The 13,576-nt window shown below is 43.8% G+C and overlaps 1 protein-coding gene across 1 annotated transcript in view; it reads left to right on the top strand.

The window, feature by feature from the left end:
- Positions 1-13,576, top strand: part of LOC126413449 (mitochondrial proton/calcium exchanger protein) — a 113,140-nt gene that overhangs the window by 30,901 nt on the left and 68,663 nt on the right. The window lies entirely within an intron of this gene.

The following is a 13,576-nucleotide window of genomic DNA, read 5'->3' as shown; positions in this document are numbered from 1 at the left end:
TTGGCGTTTCATTTATGCATCTGCAGATCTGTCCTCCTTATGCCTCCTCAGTACCGTCCACCATTGTGGCGTCCGTTTGGCCACTGGCGCCTTTTAAATATGCCTACCGTTTGTCTACCATGCCTGGCCACCCATCCTACTCCTCCTCCTTAAATGGCTCCTTTGACCATCAGTATTGGGTGCGTTCCTCTTCTGTTACATCCCGGCATTCACTTTCGGCCCTTGCTCCGGCAGCTTAACTTCACGTTACATGCCACTTTTCCGGTACATGTAAACCCTTCACCACCTTGGCTTCGTGCGGCAGTCCATGTTCACCTTGGCCGTCATTTGCTTCCTAAAGACACTACTCAAGACCCGCCTGTGGGTCCTGGGATGAATAGGCCCAAGGTATTCCTGCCTGTCATAAGAGGTGACTAAAAGGAGTCTTCCCTCTTTTCGGCCCTGTAAGTTGAAGTCCAATTTTATGGTTTGACCTGCCACATTCCAAATTCTACAAAAGTGCGGGCCATATGGGAAAGAATGCCTTAAGTGGTGCACCAGTTATCCATAGTGCTATTAGATTTGATCTCCTTAACCTCTGCTCGTCGTTGCTTTGCATCTCTACCTGTAATTCCACTATTTGGGTGAGGACACTATCTGGGGTATGTCATCTCCTTAAGTTGTCTCCTGTCCTCTTTCGCCCCCGGGTTACTATTGGATTTCTCTGTGCCCAGTATCCAGCATGGTAGCCAGTCCGTTGTGGTGGGGCCGTCGTGTACCCATTTGGTGGTAGCCCCCTGACAACACAGGGATCACACTGCTGATGCCTGAGCTGTAAACTCTGCATGTGTGCCAAGGAGTGGATGTCTGTCCAGCAACTGTCATCATGCCAGGTGCCCTTTGCTTTGGCTGGGTGGCACCCGTGGGGAAAGCCCCTGATCAGAGTGGGTGGCATCAGGGCAGATGACGTGCGATGAAGTGGACCAAGTTATCTTTTTCTAGGGATTGAATGGCATCAGCAGTCTCGAAGAAAGGAAAGGTTGATTTTAATGCTGACAGGTGTGACCCTAAATCATTCCCCTGCCTAGCAACACCTTGGGAGGAACATAGGGCTTCAGAGCGACAGGATTCATATTCACCTCGTTACTTAGTGTGCGGCAGAACTGATGGGTACTCCTTTCTGGAAACGAATCATCTGTTTTTTTGTTGAGCACCTGGAGGATAAGTTTGGGGAAGTGACAACGCTGTCCAAAATGTGAAATGGGTCGGTTTTGATACATACAGCATCCCCAACCCAGTCCTGGATGTTACTCGCCTATGACAGGCTGGGTGGTATTCCTGTTTCGGTCACTCCCCACAAAAGCCTCAATATGGTCCAGGGAATTATTTTTCATGGTGACCTCCAGTTACAGTCTGATGACGAGCTACGTGCCAGTTTGGAATGGCAGGGTGTTCATTTCGTACGGCGCATTTACAGGGGACCCAAAGATAATAGGGTTCCCACCGGTGCCTTCATCTTGGCCTTTGAGGGTGATTCATTACCTGAAAAGGTCAAGGTGATGGTGTACCGATGTGATTTCAAACCCCTATGTCCCTCCCCCTATGCGGTGCTTCAGGTGCTGGAAATTCAGGCACATGTCCTCCCGTTGATCTTAGAGCGCCACATGTAGAAACTGCAGACATTCGCTGCACCCGAATACTCCATGTGCACATCCTCCCACCTGTGTGAATTGTGGACAGCATCACTCCCCCTGCTTGCCCAAATGCCCAGTATTCCAAAAGGAGTGCAAAATTATGGAGTACAAGATCCTGGACAGGCTGTCTTAACCGCAATGCTAAACTCAAATATGAAAGAGTAAACCCTTTTACCATGGTATCTTATTATGTTGCCACACGATGGCATCGCCATCGATGACGCCATTACACCCATATCTAAGGTTACCCCAGTGGGCCCTCAGGGCTACCCACCTTCCTCCCCATCCAGTTGGCTGGGGGCACATCTTCTGTTGCTCTCAAAGCTTCTACTTTGGGACTCTACTTTCCATGCTCCCCTCCCAGTCGTGCAGTACACTAGCCAGTGGTTGAAAGAGCCACTGGCTGCTGGTTGAAGAGCTTCAAGGTCTTCCTTTGTCCCTGAAGTTACTTCCGTGAAGCCCTCCCAGCACGTCTCTTAGGAGTGGTGGAAGGGCAAAACTTCAAAGTAGTAGTCCTCTGAGAAACAGGAGCCTCCAGTGCCCCCCTAAACCAGCACTCCCCCATGGCTCTCCGTCCGAGGACTGGCTCTCCGTCCGAGGACGAGGTGGAGATTCTGGTGTCGCCTGAGGGCCTTGATCTTGCCGACGCCTCAGAGCGCAATGGTACCGGAGGCCAGCACTCAGACGGTGGCGACAGGTGATGCCAAAGCCTAATTTGCCTCCTTGGTCACTCCATGCCACCCCAGACAACAGAAAGCGTCATCTCCAGTGGAACTGAGACAGTTTTTTTTTTTTCCACCTGGCTGAGTTATGTCAACTTTTAAGCAGTACATCTGCTTTTTGCATTGTCCTTAAAGAGATCTGGTTTCCTGCAAAGTGGACCACCCCTGCCCCCCCCCTCACCCCCCAATTCCCCCCACCCCCACCCCCGCTGCTGCACCCCGCCCTTTGTGGCTGTTGGAACTGCTGTAAAAACCATCCTGCCTGTGACACTGTCAGGTGGAGTATGTATTTTCGTCCCTACCTCTGTCTGTAGCGAATCTGTACCCCTTCGAACACCTTTAGAAGCTGTGGCTGTCAGGGTGAGGACAATGCAGGAAATTACCATCTGTAACATCTACCTCCCTCCAGATTGTGAAGCACCACCCCATGTTTTGTCTGCACTCATTTTGCATCCTCCACCCCCACCTTTTCTCCTTCTCGGTGATTTTAACACCATAACCTGTTGTGGGGTGGAGCCAAGGTTAATTGCCGTAGCAAAGATGTTTGAGGACCTACTAACTCACCTCGACCTTTGCCTCCTAAATACAGGTGCCTCCACACATTTCAGTGTGGCACATGGCACATATTCAGCCATGGATCTCTTGGTCTGCAGTTCTGGCCTTTCCCATCTTTCCACTGGAGAGCACATAACGACTTGGGTGGTAGTGACCACTTTCCACTCTTCCTGCTCCTATCCCAATGTCCTCATCTCATCACTTGCTCAGGTGGGTTCTTCCCAAAGCTGACTGGGGCACTTACATTGAGTATCCGTTGTATGCCACCATCGATGAAGTAATACATGTCATCACTAATGTCGTTGTTGCTGCAACTGAATCAGCAATCCCATGTTCCTCCAGTTGCCCCCAGCGGAAGTCAATGTCTTGGTGGTCGCCGGAAATCAATGTGGCCATTAGAGACAACGGCGGGCCCTCTGTCATAAGCACCACCCCTCCCTGGAGAACCTTATTGCCTTCAAACGGCTCCATACCCAGGTTCGCCTTCTCATCAAACGAAGGAAGCAGGAGTGTTGGGAAAGCTATGTCTCCACCATTGAGACACGAACCTCCCCCTCCCAGATTTGGACCAAGCTCCACCAACTTTACGACTATCAGAACCTAACAGGTGTAACAGGAATTTCCACAAATGGAGCTGTATCTGCTGATCCAGAAGTAATTGCAAAGTGTCTTGCTGAGCATTATGCTCGCATCTCTGCATCTGAGAACTACCACCCCACTTTTTGTTTCCTCAATCAGAGGGTAGAACAGCAGCAGCTCTCTTTCACTCCATGCCACTCTGAGCCTTATATAATGCTCCCTTCAGTGATTGGGAATTTCTCAGTGCCCTTGCGCTGACCATCCTGACACATCCACTGGCCCAGACCACACCCATTCGCAAAAGTTGAAACATCTGTCAGTGGATTCCCAGTGCCACCTCCTTGCTGTCTTCAACCGCATTTGCGTTGGGCGAATTCCCATCACAATGGCAGGACGGTATCATCATTCCAGTGCTAAAGCCCGGGAAGAACCCACTAGAAGTTGACAGTTATCCTCCCATCAGCCTCATCAACGTTCTGTGCAAGCTGCTGGAACATATGGTGAGCTGTCAGTTGTGTTGGCTCCTTGAGTCTCGGGACCTTCTGGCTTCGTCCCAGGGCAGTTTTCGCCAAGGACGCTCCACTGTCGACAACTTGGTGTACCTGGAGTCTCCCATTCAGTCAACATTTTCCCGGCGACAACACCTTATTGCTGTCTTTTCCGACCTCGGAAAGGCCTATGATACCACTTGGCAAAACCACATCCTCGCTAATCTGCATGAATGGTGTCTCTGGGGCCCGCTCTGGATTTTTATACAGAAATTTTTGTCGCACTGCACTTTTAGAGTTCAAGTTGGCACTTCCCACAGTGCACCCCAAATACAATAAATTGGGGTCCCATAGAGCTCTGTCCTGAGTGTCCCACTCTTTTTAATTGCCTTCAATGGTCTCACATCAGCTGGCTCCATATTGGCCACACGTGACTAACATATGGTTAACTCCTCCGTCGCGAGAACCCACCTTGGTGTTGCTGTGACTCCCATGTGACTGTCATCCACATCGTGCTGGACTGCCCAATTTTAACTACTCCACAACGGACTTTTAACCTTACCAGCACCCTACCTTCAGTGTTGGGTGACAATGCCTCAACACCTGATTTAGTTTTATGTTTTGTTCATGAGAGGGGGTTTTATCATACCATCTAAGGTTGGGCATTGGCCTATCTCTCCAAGGCCTCCACACTCCTTCCATTTCAACTCTCTGTCACCCTTTCTTTGCATTTATTTGTCTTGTTGTTCGTCTTTTTCCTACATGTTTTCATCTCGCCTTGTCTTTTTGGGGCGGACATTTTAGTGTCTTGCAGAGTGGCCTCTTTTATTCTTTTGATCAGCCAGGCCAGACCATCTGCTCTATAGTTTTAATACCTTCTTCTGCTTTTCTTTGTGGTATACATTTTCCTCGTTTTTTGTTCGTTCCATTCATTTCCTTTTTAGGTGTGGTTCCCCATTCCTTTTCCCCCTTTTACTGTCCCAAACATACTTGTTTTACCTTGAGCCATGTTTGCATCAGGAAAAAGTGACTTATGACCCTGTAGTTTGGTCCCTTTATACTGCAAACCAACTAACTACTCGAGACTCACTCTGTCACCATAAGTTTCTTGACCTTTGCACAGAACTTTGCGATAGTAACCTTGCGTATACTGATAGCTCTTGAGCTGACTGTGGTGTCTGGTGTGCTTTCACCATTGGCACCAACAATTTTTGTGTCGGCTTCTGGAATACTCTTAGTATTTACAGCAGAGCTCTTCACCCTATATCAGGCCATCAGTACATCCAGTGACACAGGCTTTTCAATTGCATTCATCTGCTCCAAATCTCTCAGTGCCCTTCAGAGTCTCTATGTGCTGTACATTGTCCATCTCTTTGTGCAACCGGTCCAGGAAAGCTGTCATTTGATCATTCTTCATGGAACCATAGTGATGTTTAAGTGGGTTCTTGGTCACCTCAGTCTGATGAGAAACAAGGCCGCTGACACTGCTGCCAAGGCTGCAGTCCTCATACCTCAGCTTGCTAGACCTTACACTTCCTCCTATGATCTCTGTGTTGCCGTCTGTCAGCAGATGATGTCACTTTGGCATCACCACTGGTCCCCCCTTCATGGGAACAAGCTCTGGGGAATTAAGCCTCTCTCAGCAGCTCAGATGAACTCCACTCGGCCCTCTCGCCACAAGGAGGTCATTTTAGCTAGGTTGCATACTGGGCACTGTCTTTTTAGCCATTGCCATTTGTTAGTGGTGCTGCCCCACTGCCTTATGCTCATTGCCCTCAACCTCTGATGATTCACCATTTCCTGACAGAATCCCTTTTGTTAACCACTTATGTTCTCATTTGTGTTTGCTGTCTGAGTTATTGGCCGTTTTAGAGAACAATGTGCAAGCTGTCAATCGCGTTTTACTTTTTATCTGTTGTAGCAAGATGATAAAGGACATTTAATCTTTAGTTCAGGATCTCCGTTTCTCTATGGTGTATTTTATGGACCTTTCCTTCCATTGACTGGGCTTAACGTGCAGTCCTTTTGTAACTATCTTCCCCCCCCCCCCCCCCCCCCCCCTCCCCGCTCCCCTCAAGTGTCTGTGGTTCTGACATGTCTGCACATGACCGTAGTTGTTTTTGCGACCCAAAACAAACCACATCCTTTACAACTTAATTGAAGGTCTGTTTCTCTATGGTGTATTTTATGGACCTTTTCTTCCATTGACTGGGCTTAATGTGTAGTCATTTTTAACTCCCTTTCTTTTTTTCCCCGTGTTCTGTGGTTCTTTCGAGGGTGCGTATATCACCCTAATTGTTTTTGTTTCCCAATTCCTCAAAATAAATCAAAACAAACCCCATCCTTTACTACTTAATCAAAGGCGAACTGATCGTCCCTTAGTGCCTCTTTCAGTGGACCAAACAAGTGACAGTTGAAAGGGGCAAGATCAGGACTATACAGAGGAGAAGCCACTACTACAAACTTGAGTTTCCAGAGCATTGTGGGCAGTGGTATGTGGACAGACATTGTCGTGTAACAACACAACGCCTTTCAACAGTAGTTCTCGGCACTTGCTTCAAATTGTAGACTTTAGCTTGTCAGTAAGCATTTTGCTGTAATACACACAGTTTTACTGTTGTGCCACTGTCCTGGTAATGTTCCAGTTCTGGGCCTTATGCATCCCAAAAAATGATAAGCATCAGTTTTCCTGCAGGTGGTTCGGTTTTGAGCTTTTTTTCTGTTGGGCGATTGTGAATGTTTCCGTTCCATACTACTCCATTTACTGTCGAGCTCGTAGTGGTGGATCCATGTTTCGTCATCAGTGATGATTCTGATTGTGAACCCATCACATTCGTTAGCATGGCAGTCCAACTGTAAATATTTTTGGCAGATGTCCAAGCACATTTGTGTATGCAACATTGAATTGTTTCAGGATTCACCTTCCACAAACTTTATGAAACCCAGGTCTGTTGTGAATGATTCCATAGGCAGACACATGACTAATTTGCAGACAGTGTGCCACTTTATCAACAGTTATTCATCTGTCTAAGAGAACAATGTCATTTAAGGACAATGTGGTCTTCATTTGTGGCTGTGTGTTGTCTTCATTCGTGGCCGTGGATGGTCATCTGGCTTCTTCCTCATATGTATCGCTAGTGTGATCATTTTTGAATTTTGCAGTCCTTTCTTAGACACTCCGTTGTGGCAAGACACTGTTGCAGATGGATTGTGACTCCCGATACACCTTCTGCCCATAAAAATTGAGTTACTGCTTGTTATTCCTCTTTATTGCTAATTTCTTATGGAGCAGCCACAGTCTATCTGCAACAGGGGGAAGACAAAAGGAGGAATTAGGATCAAATTTTCATAGCAGGAGCGGAACGGCATATCTCTAAAATATGTGAGCAGAGAAATCAGTGTGAACAACATGAGAAGAGTTATGTCAACATTGTAGATAATTTTTGAATTATCCTCGTATAATAATAGTCATTGTTGTCCTTATGATATACACTACTGGATAGAAGTCTCCTTTAGATTTATCAGTGCATTACAGTTTTCAGTAATGAGCATACGAGCTGATATAATCTTCTTGGGTTGACAGCTGAGTCAATGTGTCATTCTGACGTTTCAGCAAGTTTTTTACGTGCCATCTTCAGGCAAAGTATCAGGTTCACATCTCGTTTGGATCTTTATAGCCATTGGATCACAGGCTTCTCTGCATCCTCGTTGCCAGTCGGGCCAATCAGGCGCGAGCTGAATTGGCGTGGCGGTGCATGGTGGGGTGGGGGTGAGCCACTGGTACCATGTCCCAGCGTCTTCTTTCAGAGCAGCCTGTTTATTCCATTTGCCGCCACCGTCCTGCCTCCATCGGTGCGCTTACTTCATATTCTTGCTAATGTTTTCCCTCAATGTGGTGCTGAGTTGGAAGTCACTATCCCAGTTGACCAGGTTATCATATGTCTCGTACCTCCACTGCTTCACCACCACCACCACCACCACCACCACCACCACCACTACCACTGCCACCGCCGCCGCGCCGATTCTGCTCACACCTGATTGGCCCGAGCAGCACCGAGAGCGGAGAGAAGCCTGTGGTCCAGTGGCTATAAAGATCCATATGAGACATGAACCCAACACTTTTCATGAAGGTGGCAAGTAAGAAACTTGCATGAGAATGCAATTGAAACCATTGTGCTAAAGACACATAATGTGTATCCACAAGACATGTGGCCTCTAATTGAAAAAGTGCAATATGATATTTCTACTGTCAAAAGATTCAGGTTTAGCCCCCCTTTTGGATATCTGGGAGGGGGCTGCCTAGTGGGAGGTAATCATGAGAAAAATAGTAATAACTAACAAAAGAGTAACATTCCAAGGATCAGGGTATGGATTGTTAGAAGCTTGAACTCAGTGGGGGTGTTATAAAACCTGAAAAGCAAACTGCAAAGGCAGTCTAGATGTAGTGGTTATCAGTGCAGTGAAATGGAAAGAAGGCAAGAATTTCTGGTGAGACAAAAATAGGGTAACATCGGTGGCAGCAGAAAACGATGTAACGGGGGAGGATTAGTTGCTAATAGTAAGGTAGGGCAGAGGTCATCACAACAATTTTCATTGTCTAAAGGGAGATATAATTATGGTGGATTGGATTTTGGTAATAGGGAAAGGACTAGAAGATACAATTGTCGGAGGATATGGGCTTGGTAGTGGAATGAGAGAGGACAAAGACTAATTGAGTTCTGCAATACATATCAAGACACTGTTCAAAAATCATATGTGGATGAGGTGTAGTTACATCATGCTCAGACAAAGATTCTGTTATCAGATACTGGATTGTAATGCATTTCCAGGAGCAGATGTAGATTAGCTCACAATTAAGTAATGGTGAAGAGTAGACTAAAGATTAGGAGAATTTTGCAGAAGAATCGATGTGCAAAGAAAGGGATACTGAAGTACTGAGGAATGAATTTGAAATTCTCAAAGGCTATAGATACGTCCCTTCCACAACAAAAGATTGCAAAAATAACAACCAGTCTACCAACTGTTCACCAGAATGAATGGCCACTGCCGAACTGTTGCCAAGAACAAAGTTGATCACCCAGTGGAATCTGGACCTTCTGGATCCTTGCCTCCATCACCAGTTACTCTGGTAACAAATCATTTGCTCCTGTAACCCTCCTAGCCTCAGTAACTGTGCCTCCCTTCCCTCTCATATTCTTAGCCAGCAAACCTGCCACCTCCCTGCAAGCCACTAGCTGCCCACCCCAACCATGCTTCCTGCCTTATGCCCCTCTCTCTCCTACCCACCCAATCCGACACAACCCCGACCTCACCCTAGTCCACCTGCTGAAACGCAATTCCAAGCATTGTGTGTCCAGCCGACACAGTGTAAGGCCATAGGTGCGTATATGTGAATGTGTATTTGTACATTAGCATAACAAAGAATTTATTCCAAAAGCTAGCAAGTTTTCTTTCTCTTTTGTGTGCCTGTCAATGACAACATGCTTCTGCTCTTTGGTGAGTAGTCTCCTTTAGTCCTAAAGTAAATACAGAAATCCGACAGAAAAACTTAGATACAAGGAAGGTAACTGCAAAGAAACATTCGGTAATAGATGGCATACTTCAGTTGATCAATGAAAGCAGGTAGTACAGATGTGTTCAGTTATAAATAGGAAGTGCAGGGAACACAAAGTGAACTAGCTGCAGCAAAAATGTGAAGCAACAGAAAGAGAAATGATTATTGGAAGCACTGGCTCAGCTTATAGAAAAGTCCAAACAAGCTTCACTGAAATTAAAAGCAAGAGCATCAACATTAAGGGTACAGTGTGACTTCCACTACTAAATGCAGAGTAGAGAGCAAATAGTGGAAAGAGTAGAATGAAGTCCTGTACAAAGGGGAGGACATGTCTGATTAAATGATAAAAGAAGAAATGGGGATTGATATGGAAGACACAGGGATCCAGTATTTGTCGGAGTTTAACAGAGCTTTGGGAAAATCCAATCAAATAAAACAGAAGGGATAGGTAGCATATCTTGGGAATTCTTAAATGCATTGGGGAAGTTCAGCCAAACAAATATTCAAGTTGCTGTATAGAATCTGTATAGAATCTAGACATGTAAAATCAGACCTTAGGAAAACTGCCCTCCACACAATCATAAAGATAGCAATGACAAACAAATGCAAGAACTATCATCCAATCAGCTTATGAGCAGGTGCACCAAAGATGTTAACTAGAGTAATACACAGAAGAATGAGAAACGAAATTAAAGATATGTTAGATGACTGTGAGTTGGGCTTTCAGTAAGATTAAAGGCACCAAAGCTAGTTTTGACATTGTTCTTGATAATGTAAAAAAGACTTAAGAAAAGTAAAGGCACATAAATAGGATTCATGGACCTATAAAAAGCATTCAATAATGTAAAATGGTGCACAGTTTCCAAAATTCTGAGAAACATAGAAGTAAGCTAAAGGGTAGTGATAGTAAACCTTTTTAACCCCCCCCCCCCCCCCCCCCACCACCACCACCAACTTTTGTTTTTCTGTTAGTATTAAAATGTTCTAACCACCCACCAGTTCCAATGTAATGGTGATGTGGGGAAGTAGCTTTATAAAATTTACGTTACAGCAAGTTAAACCATATAATAATAATTACTTAAGAAAAACTTTTTCAGAATTTTATGAAAACCTATTGAAAATGTTTTTAAAATCTCTACCTCTCACCATGAAAGCTGGAACTCCCAGTAGCGGGCGGGCATTAGGGACCAGGTTGACTCCACTGTTGTAGGGAAAGACGAATAATGCACAATGTGTGCAAGAACCAAGATAAAAAAAAAAAAAAAAAATTAAAGAGTGGAATTCAGGGTGAAAAGATGCCACTGAGAAGATTTGCTGATGCCATTGCTGTCCTCGATTAAAATGGGGAACAATTACAGGAACTGTTAAATGGAATGAACAGTCTAATGAATACAGAAGTAAACTGAAGAAAGATGAAAGTAATGAGATGTAGCAGGAATGAGATTACTGATAAACTTATCTTCAGAATTAGTGAACATGAAGTAATCAAAGTTAAGGGATTCTGCTACCTAGGAAGCAAAGTAACACACAACAGACAGAGCAAAGAGGACAAAAAAAATTAGACTAGCACAGTCACAGATAGTGTTTCTGACCAAACAAAGTCTACTAGTACCAAATATTAGCCTTAATTTGAGGAAGAAATTTCTGAGAATGTACATTTTGATCCTAGTATTGTATGGTAATGAATCATGGTCAGTGAGAAAACTGAAAAAGAAGAGAACAGAAGTGCTTGAGCTATGGTGCTGTATAAGAATTTTGAAAATTAGATGGACCTGGAGAATAAACAATCAAGAAAGGAACATATGGAAAACACTGACAAGCAAAACAGGCAGGATAATGAAACATTTGGGACATAGGGGGATAACTTCCATGGTACTAGAGCAGCTGTGTAAGAGGTAAATACTGTAGGGGAAGACAGAGATTAGAATACATTCAATAAATAATTGTGAAGGATGCAAGTGCTACTTTGAGAAGATGTTAATATGAGAGCAATTTACCTTGGACTGCATCATGTCAATCAAGACTTTTTTGTAGGGAGCGCATTGTGCTCATGTGGGAGCGATCTAGATGCTTGTAACACAATAAACTGGTAGCCAAGATCGCAGGAATTCTTTTTATTCCATGATTACTGGTTTCGGTGAAACTAAAGCCACCATCACTGGATCTTAGGACACATACAGGTTACAACATCAGAGAAAACAATGGTGATATTAATAGTTGCCTATAAAGTGATATTAATAGTTGCCTATAACACGCAGGCCTTACAAAATTGTCGTGAGTAGCACATAGGTGTCAAAGAGAGGTGACATTATAAATGTTAATTGTCTCCATCACATACAAGCGTGCACTTGTATGTGATGGAGACAATTGACATTTATAATGTCATCTCTCTTGGAAGCCTTTGTGCTACAACAGTTTCGTAAGGCCTGCGTGCTATAGGCAATTATTAATATCATCATTGTTTGCTGTGATATTGTAACCTGTATGTGTCCTAAGATCCGATGATGGCGGCTTTAGTTTCGCCAAAACCGGTAATCATGGATTGAAAAGAATTCCTGTGATCTTGGCTATCAATTTATTGTGTTTCAATCAAGACTGATGATAAAGAGGAAAAAAAACATTAATATATTGAAAGTGTATTCTTGTAAACTATGCCTGTCACCATTTCCTAAATGATGTAATTGTAGCCAGAGAACACATTAGTGTGTGAGTGGCACCATGAAACTCAGTTACCTGATTTTGTGCTATTGGTCTTGCCACATGGAACATACACAGATATGACTTTAATTTACTACATTGCTAAATGGCTGCCTCTCAATTGTTTAACAGTATCTGCAAATAGCCAAAACAACACAATAAATATAACCATGTTTCTTTGGAAACGTGCTTTAAAATACATTTTAAAGGTCTGTACTATTTTCCTTCTTACTCCATGACTACCACTTTTGGCCAAGTCCAGTATTGCAAAAGGGATGTTCTCTCACATTTTCTATGCAGCATCTTCACCACAGAAAAAGTATTCCTCCACAAGAACCTTCTAGAAGTTTCCAAGTTATGGTTACACTTCACTCTGAACTGACCTGCATTATGACTTGTCTTAAGAAAATAGGCTCACATTTATGCAGTACTTGAAATGATCAAATGAGTAAATAAGGTATAAAATCAATCAATACAAGAAAACTCTTTCCATTTATGGGACAACTGAATTGAGAAGTTGTGAATTTTATGAACATGAACTGAAGATCCTGACTCATATTATCTTTTATTACTTGGTGTTCAAGATTGAGTTGGAACACATATGGATTATCAGTCACACAGGTTATTATTTACAGATGAACACTTTAGGAATGTGAGTGCTATTTACATAGTCACGTGACAAGCTAGCACTTATTACTTGTTAATGTCAGTTATGTGTTTGAGAAGTGGGACATTGTTTGTAGAAACATCTACTTCTCAACAAGAATCCAACTAGGTTGGTGCCTATGAGAATGTCAACACATCCTTGAACTTTAATGGTGATGTTTTCTTGCAAAGATGTAATTGAAAGTAACTCTGTCTCTGAGTTGGAAATGGCCCATTAATGCTTCATACTTTGATGGGAAGACCTTCCAGTCTGTTGTGTTTGTGGTAATATTGCCTTTATTTTAGTTAATTATGAGCAAGTGTAGCAAAGCTCTTAAGATTTTGTGAATTGTCTTGACTTCAGTCTAAGCACATAGAATGCATGTCTTATTGCCACTGAAAGATTTGCTCATTGTTTTGTAGTCCAATGACAGCTTTCCATATGTATCTGCTTGTATTTTCATTTTATTTATTTTTTTATTTCTTGTTGTGGCTCAGTGCCAGACTATAGATCCAAATGTATCAAGTTCAATACCGAGTCTGTCTTGGGAATTTTAGCTGTCACTTACTATGTTTTTCAGCTTTGGCAAAGTTTGGCCACATGACAATGCCTTCTTCTTCTTCTTCTTCTTCTTCTTCCACCTGGGTCAGAATATTGATGTC

Source organism: Schistocerca serialis, chromosome 1, assembly GCF_023864345.2.
Source record: "Schistocerca serialis cubense isolate TAMUIC-IGC-003099 chromosome 1, iqSchSeri2.2, whole genome shotgun sequence".
NCBI classification, from domain to species: Eukaryota; Metazoa; Arthropoda; class Insecta; order Orthoptera; family Acrididae; genus Schistocerca; species Schistocerca serialis.
This window is presented reverse-complemented; position numbering and strand designations above follow the sequence as displayed.